The 15958-nt window shown below is 43.7% G+C and overlaps 1 protein-coding gene across 1 annotated transcript in view; it reads left to right on the top strand.

The window, feature by feature from the left end:
• Positions 1 to 1799: 1799 nt before the first annotated feature.
• The window catches only part of march8 (membrane-associated ring finger (C3HC4) 8), an 89547-nt gene continuing 75388 nt past the window's right edge, over positions 1800 to 15958 (top strand). Inside the window, exon 1 of the mRNA XM_037123729.1 lies at positions 1800 to 2208. The gene's annotated coding sequence lies outside the window, so the exon portion shown is untranslated. The remainder of the gene's footprint in view (positions 2209 to 15958) is intronic.

Raw genomic sequence — 15958 nt, 5'->3', positions numbered from 1 at the left:
ACCAACACGTAGATTTGACATTTTAGGGGAGTTGTGTGCAGACTATTTCTGAGCAGGACAAGGAACTTCCCGGAGTAACTTCCTGCAGTTCGTTGCCCAGTAACAGCTCGGAGCCAAGAAAACGGCCCCACAAAAGACGACTTGTCATCCCTCTGCTTTGTTTTTTTTGTTTTTTTTTTGTGTGCGACTCAAACAAACAACGTGCTGCGGTGTGGAAGCTGAGAATGGCCTCGTCTGCAATTATTTCTTTTTTGAAATGCTGTCATCTCAAGATTACGAGTTGAATATGTCATTGTCTGGACAAAACAAGCTCATTTCCTCGAGGTTACAGGAAAATGAAGCTTGCCTTCACTGGAAAACAAAAAGCCGGGTTTCCTCTGTATTACCTTGTAAGTTTATCAGAGATAAGGAGTGCCATGCCGGCATGCGTAGATGGCATCTTGATAACTGAGGCATCATAATCTAAGCTGAAAATGTCCGATGGAGGAGTACCCATTAGTGATCCTCACATCACAGTGCACTTATAGTTATTTATGCACCACACACTTTATTCTACTTTTTTAGTAGCAATGTAGGCAGTTTCTATTCCAGTTCCTCTCTGACACGTGTTTTGGTTGTGGCCTTCTGGATCTGCAGTGTATGTCAGCCTATCCTTAAAGTCAGAAATCACCAGGGAAAGCATCCCTACATTGATAAGCGTCTGCATCATGGTTAGCTTGATGACTTCTTGACAATTAGTCTGACTGTCGTAGCTGTCATGAAGAATGATCTCTTCGACTCAGGAAATCGGCCTTTCGTTTTCCTAAGAAAATGAGACGGATAAGCTGATTATCACAAGAAAATGAGTTTTTGCCATCTCAAGATAACGTCAGTTAAAAGAAAAAAAAAATGAATAGCTAGCATTCAATGCAACCATCCTGAGCTTTGGTACCTTAAAATTGCTGGTAGGTGGTATATAATCGGTGATACGCTAAGCTAACTGGATGCTGGCAGTGGGTTCACACTTTCAGAAATGTAGGAATGTGGTATTAATCTTGTTATATTAACCCAAGAAGTCAAAGTTTTGCTTTAAACTTTCACACATTCATTATTTTGGGGGCAGACTGGTGGCAGTGGAACAAGCTGCTGATATACACTGAAGGTAGCAGCATCAGCGTTGGTTTGGATTTGGCCCCCGTTGATTATAAAGGGGCTCTGTGGAGCTTCCGAGATGTGCCATAGAGCCAGTTTGAATCTGGTCTTTCCTCTTGTTTTAGTTTAGTCTGGTCTCTGAACACTATTACCTCTTAAGGTTAGCCCAAACAAACCAAATAAACAGACTTTTTTTTTGTTATAATGACTGAATCAACTCAATAACCAGACTGACCTTAAAGGAACAATACAGTTTCATACTGTTTATATTGTATATATCTGTATATATCTCTAGCTTCAAACAGTTTTCTGGGACCATATTTTCCTCTGAGAAGCTTGTTTATTCATTTATGGAGGACATACATATGTCTGAGTTTGTATTATTACCTCGTTAATGTTGTCACTATTAAAAATGTGAGTTTGTCTTTCTCCTCCAAAACTACACAGTGCCCCTTTAAGTGTCTGTCAATAAATTAAGTATCAGAAATACAGGTAGGCTGAAAGTATTTACATACATTTATCTGCTGTAAATTATAGTTCAACCAGTTATTGTCCTAACAGAAGCCTTTTTTCCTCACTTTTAATCCGAAATCAATTGAAAAAAAAACAAACAAAACAAAACAAAAAGTACAATATGTGCTTGCAAAATGTATTAAAATAGCACAACACTGAATAAAGTGCAAGTACTTGAGTAAATGTACTCGTCACCGGCAGTTTGAGCGCATTTATTCAGGCTACCGCTGAGCTGAGCTTATATCATGACATTTTATCTTCCACCATCATCCTCGTCATCATAAGCTACACCTTCATCACCTCCCCTCTCCTCTTCCTCCTCCTCCTCCTCCTCTTCCTCCTCCTCCCCTCAGTAGTGGACAGCTCTCGGTGCGCCCGCGTGCGCCGCCTGTCCTTTAAATTCATTAGGCCTATTTTTTTTTTTACCCCCCTTTTTTTTTTCTTTTTTCTTTTTTTAAAAAAAACTCCATCTTAACGCGGAAGTCAGTGACGCACCACTACACACGGCTGCTCAGCGGGGGCCATGAAATAAACAGAACGTCGTGATTCGGGAGGCGAACAGCGGTGAGTGTTGTGGTGTCTGTCCTCGGTGGGGACATGGAGCCTCAGTGCAGACGTGCGTCCGTCCGCACTGAGGCTCCTCCGTCCCCGCTGCGCCCCTCGCCTTATTGAAGCCGACCGGAGGAGGCTGACGCTCGGTGTGTCGCTCGCTCGTTGGGTCGGTCGGACTCACGGACGTCGGGACTGTGCTGGGATGTGTGAGAATTTGCTTCCTCTCCTGTCTTTGTGTGTGTGTGTGTTGTGTTACCGGCCGCTGTAGGAGATGGGAGTCGCTCCCGGGCGGCGGTGACCGCAGCGCAGCCCCGTTGTGTTTAAGGTACGGACATTAATGTACTGCGCGGTGCGCTGCGGTGCGGTGCGGTGCGGTGCGCTCTGCAGCACGAACCGGAGACGCGTCCGTGTGTCCGCCGCCGTCTCTCCGGGTTTAATGTGTGTGCGTTGAGACGCTGTGTGGATTGTGGACCGGGTCCGAGAGGAGCCTTTGTTAGTTTTTTCCCCTCACGCTCGGAAACGCAAATGATCGCGTTTTCTTCCCATCTTCCGCTGTCTTGCTGCTTTTCACTTGTCAAGTCAGGGCGCAGCAGCAGCAGCAGCAGCGGGTCTGTCCCATTTGACTTGACCACCGGATCAATACCGACTGCGATGCTAATGGTCAAATATGCAAGATGCAACCTGGGCAGCTTCCTTTGTCTCGCAGCGCCTGCCCCTGTGCTATCACATTAACCGGAGTCCTCACGGGGCGCACTGTTTCCCTTTTATTATGAACCATAATAAACCCAGGCGGAGGAGCCCGGGCTGCTGCTCCCACCAGCATTAATTCTGTTTTCAGCCGGACACCGCTCAGGTCTGTACCTCGATCTGCCACCGGACCCCATTAATCGGTTAATCGCCACAGCTGGCTCTCACATGACACAGTTTGTGCCACCTTTACACTCCAGCCCTCAGTGTGCCAGCAGCAGCAGCTTCTCCAGTCTTTTAGTTGTTTTTTTTTTTTTTTATAAGGCATAGAAATGTGTTCCAGTGCATCTCCCTGTGCGGATGCTCGCTGCTGTACTGTATTCACTGTTCGTCAGTGTGAGGGCCAAAACCTTCACTCAGATTCATTCCAAGGTGTCAAGTCTTGGCTTCATATCTAATTCAGCTTCTTGTAACACCACGTATGCCGTGATGTTGTGGTGCTCAGCTGTGTTTTCTCTCTACGTGTGTGTGTGCGTGTGCGTGGGTTACATCACAGTAGCCTTTGGTTATGTCTTCGCCACGCAGTGTTGTGAAATACTGAGGTCTTGTTGCGATAAGAAGCCTCATTGTCTCGTTTGTATCTGTGGAGTGCGCGTGCATAAACTTGCAGATAACAACAACAACGCTCATTCTCTCCGCCGTGCCGCTGCTGTGTAACTAATCCTGCCTCCTCTTGTGGGATTACTGCATATAGATTGTTTTTTCTCTCTCTCTCTCTCTCTCTCCTCCCTCCACACAAACACTGTTCAAGTTTCTGACACAGCTGAAGTGTTTGAACAGCCGCTGAGGACGGTGGCCTTTTCTGTAGGCTGGCAAACAAAAAGAAATATCTTGACTTTGATGAAAGAAGTAATGTGGTGATTTTTTTTTTTTTTTTTTTTTTTAAATTCTACAGCAGCAGTCAAAGTAAGGAGCAGGAAAAAAAAGGGAAGCGAGGCTTTTACTCATGAGCTGCTTTCACCTTGTCAAAGTGTTCATGTTGAGTGCACAGATATTTTATATTATGAGTTCAGCTGTAGCAATAAAATCAAACGTTCGGGGCTGTACTTTCAGCGGACTGATGAGTTTACACTCGGGCGTGCACTTGCTGTCAATCAAGATGGGAACAAAAGGTGCAATGTGAGGGTGCGCTCTCTTCCAAAAGAGTGACTGCACCAACGCATTCGCCAAAGCCCCTCTCATATGACCACCATCACACCATCTGCTTCCCCTCTCTCCCTGCCCTGGTCTTTCTCCGTGACCAGCTGACTATCTGTGCAGCCTTGGACAAAGAGGGATTTTGCTGCTATCAACGTGCATCCTCCCATTTTTTTTTTAAAGAAAATCTCATCTATTCCAGACTCTGAGCTGCCAACAGTCCCTGAGGTCGTCAGTTGTCCTGACAGGACGGGCTGGGTGAGGGAAATGAGAAAGTAAACCCATGATTATGATTTCAAACAGGAGGAGGAGGGCGACTGAGAGTGTCTGCTAAGCTGCTAAAAACTGAGAGCGAAGGAGCCCGCAGCCCTAATGGACTCTGTACCATTGTGCGCCTGCATATTAAGTCATACTTTGTGCCTTCGGAGACAGGTTCTAAAGGAAGTAATTGGAGGGTGAGAAGAATGCAATCAAAAGTATCTTAAGGCTCGGATAGTAGCTTTCTGCCAATTAACTGCCGTCATTGTTTGACACAATTGGTTCTGATGGTGAATTGTGCCTCCCACGGACATTTTTACAGCAGGGAGCGGCGGACGGGTTTGACAGCCCCCCTTTGTGCTTTCCTGTAGTGGTTTCAATCAAATTCAATTTACAGACGGCTAAAAACATTTTGACTTTGAGGAGAGTTTCAGTGAAGGGGTTTTTCTTAAGTTCTGGTTCTCTCACCATGGTGCACATCTTTGTTTTTGCCTAATTAGTTCCAACTGTAGAGGAGCTGACGCCTGCTCTTCTTATTAATGGCAGGAAGTGGGGCCGGGCAATATATTGTTCCACACTGTTATCATGAAATGAGACTGTACATTGTCTTAGATTGTGGTATGGCGAGGCAAGTTTATTTGTACAGCACAATCCAGACGCAAGGCAACTGAAAGGGCTTCATGGTGTAAGTGTGCTGCATTACGGTCAAATGAAGTCGACAGACTGGTCCACTTGTTCTAATATTTGCCTTGCGATATATGTGAAAGATATAGTTATATTTGTTCTTATCGCCCAGTCTGAGCGTTTGTTGGACAGTGTTTTAGTGGAGAGTTTATATAGATGGACGGAGATATATATTGTATGTCCTGATATGCTTTGAACATCTCTATATACTTTATTTCTAATGAGAATGCAGTGTTGTTGAAGTAGATGGGGACTAGTTTTGAAATCAAATAAGTTAAAAACAAAAAAACCCATGAAATTGCTTCACACAGTCTCTGATCTCAGATTGATTTAAAAAGACAATTATGACACCCTATATGCTCGGGCGAGTGCTTGTGCACCCTCTGGAGATTCTGGGGGGTGTGAATAACCATCTTTTCAAATCAATTTGGGATCTCTGGGCTTCCGGAGACTTGAATTACAGGTAAAATGCTCCATCCGGCAGCTCGAGGGTGAGAAGATAACGATTGAGCTTTTATTTTTGCGCGAAATGATCCTTTAAGGCCGTATCAAGCGGCCATAACATACAGAGAGCTAAAAGATAAACTGACTGCATTCGCGTTGACCTATTTATTAGTTTTGTTGTTGATATTTTCTCTCGAGTGGTGCCGTAATCGAGCTGCAGCTAACAATTATGCCCCTCATTGATTAACCTGTCCGTTATTCTCTCGACTAATTGTCTGCTCTGTGAAATGTCAGACGGCGGTGACAGGAACGCCCGTCGTAGTTTCCCAGACACGGAGCTGATGTATTCAAATGTCTTGTTTGGTCCAAGCAACAGTCCAGAAACTGAACATGTTACATTTATAGAAGACAAAAGGTCAGGAGAAAATGTTCACCTTTAAGAAGCTGCAACCAACAATTGAATTGTCAGTTAATTTTCTGTCAATTAAAAATCAATGAATTGACTAGTTGTTCCAGCTGTTCTCTTTGAAACAGTGTATTGATTAGAGGAAAATAAAAAATAGGTCAATCTCAAACACTAATTGACACATACACACACGCACACACAAACACACTTCCCTTTTTTTTCTCTCTCTGTTTCCTGTACATCAACACAGGATGTGATAGAGTTCCAGTTGGCGACACCCTTTGCGATTATTTCTCCTTAGCCCTCACATTGTGCAACAAATCCAGTCGTGAAATTTCCTCGCTCCTAAATATTCCACAGTCAACTGTCAGCTCTATTATAACAAAATGGAAGCGTTTGGGAACAACAGCAACTCAGCCACGAAGTGGTAGGCCACGTAAAGTGACGGAGAGGGGTCAGCGGATGCTGAAGTGCATAGTGCAAAGAGGTCGCCGACTTTCTGCACAGTCAATTGCTAGAGAGCTACAAACTTCATGTGACCTTCAGATTAGCCCAAGTACAGTACGCAGAGAGCTTCATGGAATGGGTTTCCATGGCCGAGCAGCTGCAGCCAAGCCACACATCACCAAGTGCAATGCAAGGCGTCGGATGCAATGGTGTAAAGCACGCCGTCACTGGCCTCTAGAGCAGTGGAGACGCGTTCTCTGGAGTGATGAATCACGCTTTTCCATCTGGCAATCTGATGGACGAGTCTGGGTTTGGAGGTTGCCAGGAGAACGGTACATTTCAGATTGCATTGTGCCAACTGTGAAATTTGGTGGAGGAGGAATTATGGTATGGGGTTGTTTTTCAGGAGCTGGGCTTGGCCCCTTAGTTCCAGTGAAAGGAACATTGAATGCTTCAGGATACCAAAACATTTTGGACAATTCCATGCTCCCAACCTTGTGGGAACAGTTTGGAGCGGGCCCCTTCCTCTTCCAACATGACTGTGCACCAGTGCACAAAGCAAGGTCCATAAAGACGTGGATGACAGAGTCTGGTGTGGATGAACTTGACTGGCCTGCACAGAGTCCTGACCTGAACCCGATAGAACACCTTTGGGATGAATTAGAGCGGAGACTGAGAGCCAGGCCTTCTCGACCAACATCAGTGTGTGACCTCACCAATGCGCTTTTGGAAGAATGGTCAAAAATTCCTATAAACACTCTCCTCAACCTTGTGGACAGTCTTCCCAGAAGAGTTGAAGCTGTAATAGCTGCAAAAGGTGGACCGACATCATATTGAATTCTATGAGTTAGGAATGGGATGGCACTTCAGTTCATAGAATGAGTAAAGGCAGGTGAGCGAATACTTTTGGTAATATAGTGTATATGAATTTCTTTTGTTTGATACCAACCTGTTTTTTTTAAAATGGCACCTGCAGGCACGCCCCTCGGACTCATGCTGCGCCGGCTGCATACCCCTGCCTCTTCTCTCTCGCGGCTAATCTGTAAAAATGATATTGATTGCGCTCTGCAGGGGGGTGGGGGACAGGAAATGGATCCAGCCATCAGAAACAGCCTTCATAGGCATTCTGTTATGTGGAGTATGCGCGCGTGTTGTTCGCTGTGGGTTTTCCCGGCCTCCTGTGACTGAAATGAAGTCCTGATGGTGTCGGTCATTACCAGTCCTTTAGTAGACCCCCGGCTTAGCAAGTCGCACTTCATAATTGATCAGCGGCTGAACTAATTAAAAGTATATCAGCAAATTCGCCACCATATGGCAGATGCAGGGCTTCCAGTGCTGCGTGGACTCCGTGCAGCTGTCCCATGCTGCTACCTGATCCTGCACTGTAATCGCATGAATACGTCCCCTGCTCGTCTTGTTGTGTCAGCGTCTGGCTGGGCTGTAATGCAATAACATAATAAAGGTATCATACGGTGTCGTTTCTCTTTGCCTCCCCTGCACTAACTCAATCCTGGAGCTGCCCTGCTACTGTGCCCTACTGTGGCTGGTCTTCGTCGGCGGGGAATATAGAGTATCGATCCGGTCTAATGACTTCCTGCTGTGGATGATGTCATACACCCCTGTGAATTAAACCTCACTGGAGAAATGCTAATGGAGTAGTTAAAAAAAACACTGGTTATTTGATAAGTGGCTGGTGTTTTTTTTTATTGATATTTCCTACAGATCTTAAATAGCCTTCTTTGCTCGGACTCACAACGTGTGTGTGTGTGTGTGTACGATGTGTGTGGATGCAATGAAATTATAAAATACTGGCTGAAGCGGTGCTCGACAGCCGCCATACATCAGCCAGGCCGCGGTGCTGGCTCAGCGGAACGCGCTGTGGGATGGCACCGCTGCAGGTAGCGGGCTATGGTTGATGATGTCATTAGGGCTTTCACGGCCTCTCAAGGTTTTCTGTCTGCTCGCAGAAACAATTTAAGAGGAGGGTGTGGGCGAGGAGGCACAGTACTGTGTGTTACTCTGACCGACACAGCACATTATGTGCAAATACACCGACCTGTGAAATACGGAATTATATGTAAATCTAAATGTTTGGTCATGTTTGTGATGGTTTTATGTCAAGTTATAGTACTTTTTCGTGCATACTGCTCTGTTAAACCGGTAGCTGGACGGGGATAGTGTCTTGCGCTGAAGATGGTTGACAAATTCACAAAAAACATCAAACATTAAGTGACTTGGTAAACCGTTTGGTCATTATGAGCTCCCAGAGCAGCTTCAGTGCTCTTTGGCATCAAATCTCTGCTGCTCCAAAGTGGGAATCAACACAACAATGATTATAATAATAATCCCTTATTTGCCGCTCTTAGTGACGGTCAATCCAAAAAACTCAGACAAGCCTTTTCCTTTCCTGTAACAATGCGCAGCGCGCCTGCCAAGCTTTGGATTTCTACACATACGGAAACAGTGTGCATGGGCTGGAGTTGAAATGATGGGCTTTAAAGAGTTCAGAGTGTGGCGTCTACTTTTGTTTTTTTTTGTCTTTCCAAGACCAGAACAATAAACCACAAGGGGCGAAAGTGTTGGAATTGGTCTAAACGGTTTGTTTATCTGCCGTTCTGTAAGCTTTACCTCTTCCTGCAGGAACTGAGCATTACTTCCTAGGAACACATCATAAACTGGACAAGCAGCTTAAGCCTCAGGCCTTTAGTATGATGTTGTGTATGTAGCCATCAAGTGCATATTTAGGACTCCTATAACAGTGACTAACGTTTGAAAAATTAATGCAAATTGGTTATGAGTTGTAAATCCACTCTTGTTATTTAAACAATATATGTGCTGCATATGAAAGAAGCACTTGACATGCAAATCAACAGTATCTACTGTGGGCGGGGCTTAACAAGTGGTCACTTAGGTTGCTTGCAAGGCAGTTGGATCCACAGGATCATGTAAGCTCGCAAATCCACATTGCCCAAGGACATTGAGTTATACCTGGACACAGCCATGGAGGCGAAGCTCCAGTTATTTTCAATGAAAGCTGCACAGTGGTGCACGAAACCAAAATGACTCAAATGTCTCCTGCATAGCTTCCACACTGTGGGGCCCACAGAACGTGCACACTTAGAGACTTCCGCTGACCCAGCCAGCTAACTTCTGGTTTAGCGCCTGGCTAACTTGAAAGGGGATATAATTTAATTATGCAGCTCTTCTAGACTTTACAAAATGTTATGGGACTGAATAGTTCAAATTCTGACAGTGGAACGAGTCATTTATTAGGGGTTGTGACGGTTAAAATAAGGTATCCAACATTTAAGAGATGCTTCTTTTGCCGTGTAAGCTTATGGGAAAAAGTCTTTTTTGGGCCCCAGTGCATCATGTGATATTGCAATTACACAGTACGGCCACTACGAAAGTTGCGCTTCAAAGCCTTGCCTTCGCGCCTGTGGTCGATCATATAATGGTTGAACCAACCGTCATCCTATGAGGAGCTACCAGCAGCACCGGGTGTGACAGCGAGCGAGAGGACTGACTGTTTCCTCAAGAGGTTAGCATAGATGCTGCTGTAGCATCTGTTATTTCAGAAGTGCAGACCAGATTTTTGGTAAGAATTTGATTTACCAACTGGCACGGCTTGCAGCACTCTCCGTCTGTTGATCTGATTGGTTGAAGTTAGCCTGTGATAGACAGATGGTTCGCCCAATCACTTGCCAAGTATTTTTTTCCGGAAATGTGGCTGCCCTTTTTACCAAGCAGCTTCTAGTGGATCGTTTCCAGATTGGTTTTCTCGTGTGTTCTGTGGCAGGATCTGAATTGATTCTGTTTCTGCAGTTGGTTCTTCCTTCGGTTTGTCACCTGCCTGTGTCTGATTGGTAGACTGACTGCAGATTTAACAGATTAAAGATCAGTGTTTACCAGTGGAAACAGGATCCACTGATAGCAGAATGATATGACAGCGTGGAAAATATCCACATAAAGAGACAGACGCTCTTTGTTTTTGATTTATATGGAAGGCTCTGTGTACAGTCTCTCCAGCTTCACTGTGACCACAGCTCATCTGAATTATTCTGTGTATAGTAGCATTTATTCACTCTGCTTCCGATATTTGCTGTAAAAGCGACTATAATGAATCAGTCGGGGGAAACACAGAAAAGCGTGCCATCTTTAATTAGAATAAAAAGAAAATGTAATTGGTCCAATTAACTCGGCTTCTGCGAGTAGTTTATCATTATTCCTAGCATGTTGAGCCTCATTGTCCTCCTGAACTTGACTCACAAGACCCAGAGCTCATTCAGGCTCCTCTTCACGCTAACATTCTCCGCGCTGATTTACATCACTATCGCTGTCTGCCGCACATCATATTTGATTAAGCTCCTGAAAGCCAGTCAGCCGTCAGTTTCATTACTTTTGTCGGAAGAACCACAAAAAAAAAAAAAAATCCAACTCGCAGAAAACTTTTTACGACGGGTAATTCATCATCATGAACATGCTTCCTAAAATCACTTCTCGTCTGCCGGTGCGTTCATGTGCTAGTGGCAGTGTGACAAATGCTGAGTTCTCATTAACTTATCACAGTCACAACTTTTTCATGAAGTAGTAAGAATCAACGTCATCATTTTCCTGCCATCAGTCTCTGTCTTTTCTTAAAATCAGCTTGTGCAACAAACAAAGTTGTCACTCTGAGCAAATTAAGTTTCTAGTCTGTAGATGCTGAGTTACCGAGGCTAATGGCCGCCCTAGTAAAAAAATCTAATTTGTATGGTATGTAAAGTATGTGTGACCTTTTCCTTGTAAATCCACTCTCTTTTTGCCACTGTCTGTCTCATTATACTGTCGTGACTCATCCTATAGGCATCTCATAAAAGTGCATGCATTTTGTCCTAACCTCGTGGCAGCGTTTTGTTTGGCCTAACTGGAGGAAAAACTGTGTAATTGGCCGGAGCAGCGGCGGCAGCAGCGGCGGACAAAGAGAAGAGTTTGGATGTCATTGTGTCTTGATCTCTGGGAAGTGGCGCGATGCTTCCGGAGCTTTTAGGTTTTCGTCTAATTAACGAAATTGCCGGTTTGTAAACAGTGAGGATGTAATTGGCCGCTTCTAATGTGGATTTCTGCAAACCTAACGAGAAGATCCCAACAGCAGAGTGAGTCCCTTCCTCCCCTCTGTCATTTCATGATGAATATCAAATGAGTTTTTCTTACTAATGACTATTCTGTTGTCCCCCATCGATTGTTGCCGACCGGCGGTGTTAATGTTGCCAGAGGTCTTTTTTGTGTGCGAAGTGTATTCATGACTTAAATCTCATCAAATAAACATGCACGTCAGAGAGGATCCCCGGTCGCAGCAGCCTTAAAAACCCTCCACTGTGACTCCACTATGACTCTCTGATCATTTTAATTCAATCCCCAGCGACTACCCGTCATTAATAATGTTTTTAAATAATTAATTCATCCTGTTATTGCTTGCACAAATTAGCTGTGTAGACAGTAACACAGTGCAGTGTAGGTTTTTTTGTCCTGCAATTAATGAGTTGGTTTGATGAATATTAATTCAGCTGAGTGATTGCAAGTTGCTGTTTGCGTGCGTGCAGCTGTTGGAAGTGATGTGATATCAACAGTTGTGGTAACATTCAGACCATTCTGACTCTCGATGGGTGAGATAGCCACCCAATGTGGCAAGAGCTGCTGTATTGTTTTTTGTTTGTTTGTTTGTTTTTTAATTGGAAGCTGTATTGCAACAATGTCAAATTAGGAAAAAGGAAATATGGCTATAATATGAAAAAGGAATATTTTTTGGGTAAATTGTGATGTACAGTGTACATGTCTCGTTTAAGGACAGAGCAAGTGTCGGGACAGATTTTCAGCATTTTTCCAATGATGCGTACCGCTGTGGTTGATTACTGTTAAAGTTAAATGTAAAACTGCACTACTTTGGCTCCGATGCTGAGCCACTCTTTGGTCTCACTCAAGGTCCCGCCCACAGCACTATGTGATTGGTAACACGTCAATAGAAATTTGCCTATCAACACTGAATAATCTGAATCTGCAAAGTAACTAGTAACTCAAAAAATGTAGAGGAGTGAAAGGTGGATATAGCAGTAAAAAGTTAAAATATTCACGTAAAGTGCATCAAAATTGTATGAAAGTACAGTACTTGAGTAAATTGTACTTACCATAACTAGCTATTCAAAAATTTGACTCTAAGAGTTTTATTTTTTGCTGATATTTTAATTAGATCATTTCACAAAATGTTAGTACAGCGAGATTTCTTTTATAGACAGTCATCCATAGTGTGGATAAAATGACTGAGTAGCTAAAGGGAAATACTACAGATATTTAATATTTTAGAGTATATTAGAAGAGCATTTAAAGTGCAACAGTCTCACATCGTGATGAAGATAAAATATCAGTCTGTCTGTGTTCCAACCTTTTTATTTGTTCTACAACAAAACTGAAAAAGAAAAAAGTTAATTAAATGCATACAACAAAAGTACGTCAGAATGAAAAAGAGTAAAGTGGGAAGTGGGATGTCGAAGGCTGGTTCACTGTGGAGCTCTGTAGGTGCGATCATCCCCTATAAACAACGAGATGACGAGGGCTGTGTGCGGAGGATGCCGGGCCTCTTTGTCAAACCGGCCTGACATCTTCATTTGTTCTATTACCTTTGGAGGTGGCTGCTGAGAGCAGAAAGGAGGAGGTTCGGCCCGGGGTCTAAATCAAGACATGTCTTGTTGGGACAAAGGTTGTTTGATGAAAAACCCACTCTCCATATGTGCACAATGTGTCATCACGCCAGACATCAACGCCTGATCTGAAAGGCTGTAAAAATATCTGCCCTCTTTTTCTCTCTCAAATCAAATACAATGGAGGCAGAGCTGAAAGAATGGACTGATTAATTGATTAGGCAGTCAAGAGAATGTTAATTGACAACTCTTTAGATGATCATTTTGCGCTTTTCTCTCCGAGACTTAATATCTTGTCGTCTGGATAGAAGGGACACTTTGAATCCATCCCTCTGAGGAATAATTTCCCTGCTCTCTGACATTTTATTGATAAATGGTTAAACAGAGATTAATAAGTGATGAAAAAGCTGTTAGTTGCAGTCAGAATGAAAGTGAAACTCCTTGACGTTGTGTAAAACCATGTGAAACACTCAGAGGCATATCTTAGAAAAGCCCTCCCACTCGAGTGTTGCCACTTACTCGGGATAATGGGATACTCACAGGCCATGATGTTTATTGACTCTCTTGGAAGTGCTTTGAGGGCGTATCGCCATTTTATTCCATAGAAGAGACCAGAGAGTTAACAGGAAATGAGGGCGGAGAAGGGGGCATAACATGGAACACAGGCACTCGTCCAGAGTCGAAGCAGGAAGTTTGGTTGGCTTTTTAAACCCAGAGGCTACGAGGAGGCGGGGAAGCAAAAGACCAGATACCAGTAGACGTGATTGAAGACACAAGATGCAGTATCAAGTTTCTCTGATTTAGTTCCTGTAGTCGTGGGTGAATTCCTTGTTATTCTGCAGCTGAGTTGAGACATTAACAGTAAGCCTCCCTTGACTCATGAGTAAAGTCTTAGTCATCTCCATGTACCAGAAGGTATGAGGAAGCGTGGAAAACCCTTTTATTAAAACAGCAGATCTGAAGTAAGCGGTGTGACGTGATCTCCCAAGGAAACCGATCCCAGGATAGTCTCAGGATGAGATCCAAGTATTTAGTCGCTTGGCGCTTCATCCTGTTTTTACGAGTTGGTAAAGCAATACTGTGCAGGATTGTCCTAAAATAACAATGTTGTTTTGTGAATTTCCTCTGATGTTAAACTTAAGATGAAGAAAAGTTGAGCTGAGTTGTTGTTGTGAGTAATAAAGTCACGATGTGTCACAGTTGACCTGATGGACTGTCGTGCTGCTGTCATTCATCGTGTTGCTCTTGGGAGCGGCAGGTTGTAACTGGTCCATTCACAAATTAAGTGTCATATTAAACTGGCTGGAATATTGTCTTTTTAAATGACCTAACCTTAGTGCTTCATTCTTCTATCACCCCAGTAATCATGAGGACAAATGGCTTCTTTGGCTTTATTGCTGTATTAAATATGCGTTAGCCTGTCGTTCCCTTCATTGATTGTAGATTTGTCCATTAGGAGATTGTGTGTTAGAACATTCTCTCTTGGCTGTTTCATATGAGCAGACTCCCTCTTTGGATTTGTCAGAGTGAAGCGATTTCAGCTGCACAAGCAAAACTGGATTAAAAAAACAAGATTTTAGGAAGCAAGTCCTAAAATTTTTGCAGCACCATCAAAAATCTGAGCGACTTTACATGAATGTAGAAGTTGTTGCGGTGGACATGCTGGCTGTTGTTACAACATCAAATAAGAGGCATCTAAAACAGTTCTGAGAGCAGTGCATCGTGGCCTCTGTGCTAAACCTGACTAAATGAATACCTCAGTAGATATTTAAAGTGTCATAGACTACTTGTTGCATTACCATTGGTCAAATAACCAAGGCCAAAACATATAACTTCTGTTTTGTGTATTTCAGTACTCACTCTGACCCAGATCTACTTAAGGTGGCCCAAGCTCAATGTTTCTGGCAGATATTTACACATTTTCAACCTAAAATCTTAATTTTATGGCCTCAGTGTTTCTGGTATCAAATATGAATATTTTTCAAGGTATTGTATCAAAGTTATAAATTCCAGTATTGTGACAATGCTAGAACACTTAGAATAAAACAGAAAGAGATGCAGGGGTTAGCAGGGGTTGATAGAAAATGAACATAAATTGTGCTTAACATGTGTCCGAGAGAACAGTTACTGTAATCCTTTAAGCTTTTTCTCAAGAGAAAACAGAAATGTGAGAAGTGGCTGATTGTGGCCTCTGTTAAAGTAAAGTAAGGCTGAATTTATTTGGGTTTTGTGCAGGCAAAGCGAGACATCAGAAGATGTCACCTTGGGAGTCTGGGAAATATTATCGAGCTTTTTCCACAGTCTTCAGGCGTTTTATCGACTAAGTGATCAGTCTCTGCCTTCAGAGGATAATCAGCAGTTTAAGTTCTTTAAACAGTCGCAGTGCTCTGGAAGGGATATGTTTAGCGCCATGTTGGTATCTCCTCAGTCTTGTAAATTCCCGCTTCACCTGCTGTTGCGTCTGTCAGATTCGGCAGTGCCTCATTAAAACTAACAGCAGGCTTCTGCGCAACTTTTCCCTCCGCAAACCTGACCTGAAGCGTGCAGCTGAACTGGGCTCAGTACAGCGTGGACCTTCAGTGCTGCTGCGAATATGCTTTGATTGAATTATATTTTCTCATAGCTGCAGGGATTCTCTTTTGAACTGGGGCTATGCAGCTGTGATTTTTTTTTTTCAGTGTTCTCCGACATCCAGAGGCTGCACCTGCTCGCTTACTGTGACTCAGTCTGGATCCGTCAGCTCTGGCCACGTTCCCAAAATGCTAATGCGAATCTGTCCTTGTGGGTTCAAATTTGCATCTGTACCTCTCCCTGCGTTTATCGATGCAAACAGGTTAGCAGGTTTGATGGCGGTGCTCTGCCGGCTGCGGGCTAATTTGGATTGTGTGCGACCGATTCGGACGTGCAGGAGAGAAGATATTTTAGTCTGCATGAGAATCAAGATAGGCGCGCTGGCTTCCTCTAT

Source organism: Acanthopagrus latus, chromosome 15, assembly GCF_904848185.1.
Source record: "Acanthopagrus latus isolate v.2019 chromosome 15, fAcaLat1.1, whole genome shotgun sequence".
NCBI lineage: Eukaryota > Metazoa > Chordata > Actinopteri > Spariformes > Sparidae > Acanthopagrus > Acanthopagrus latus.
Note: the sequence above shows the minus strand (reverse complement) of the source record. Positions and strands in the feature narration are given on the sequence as shown.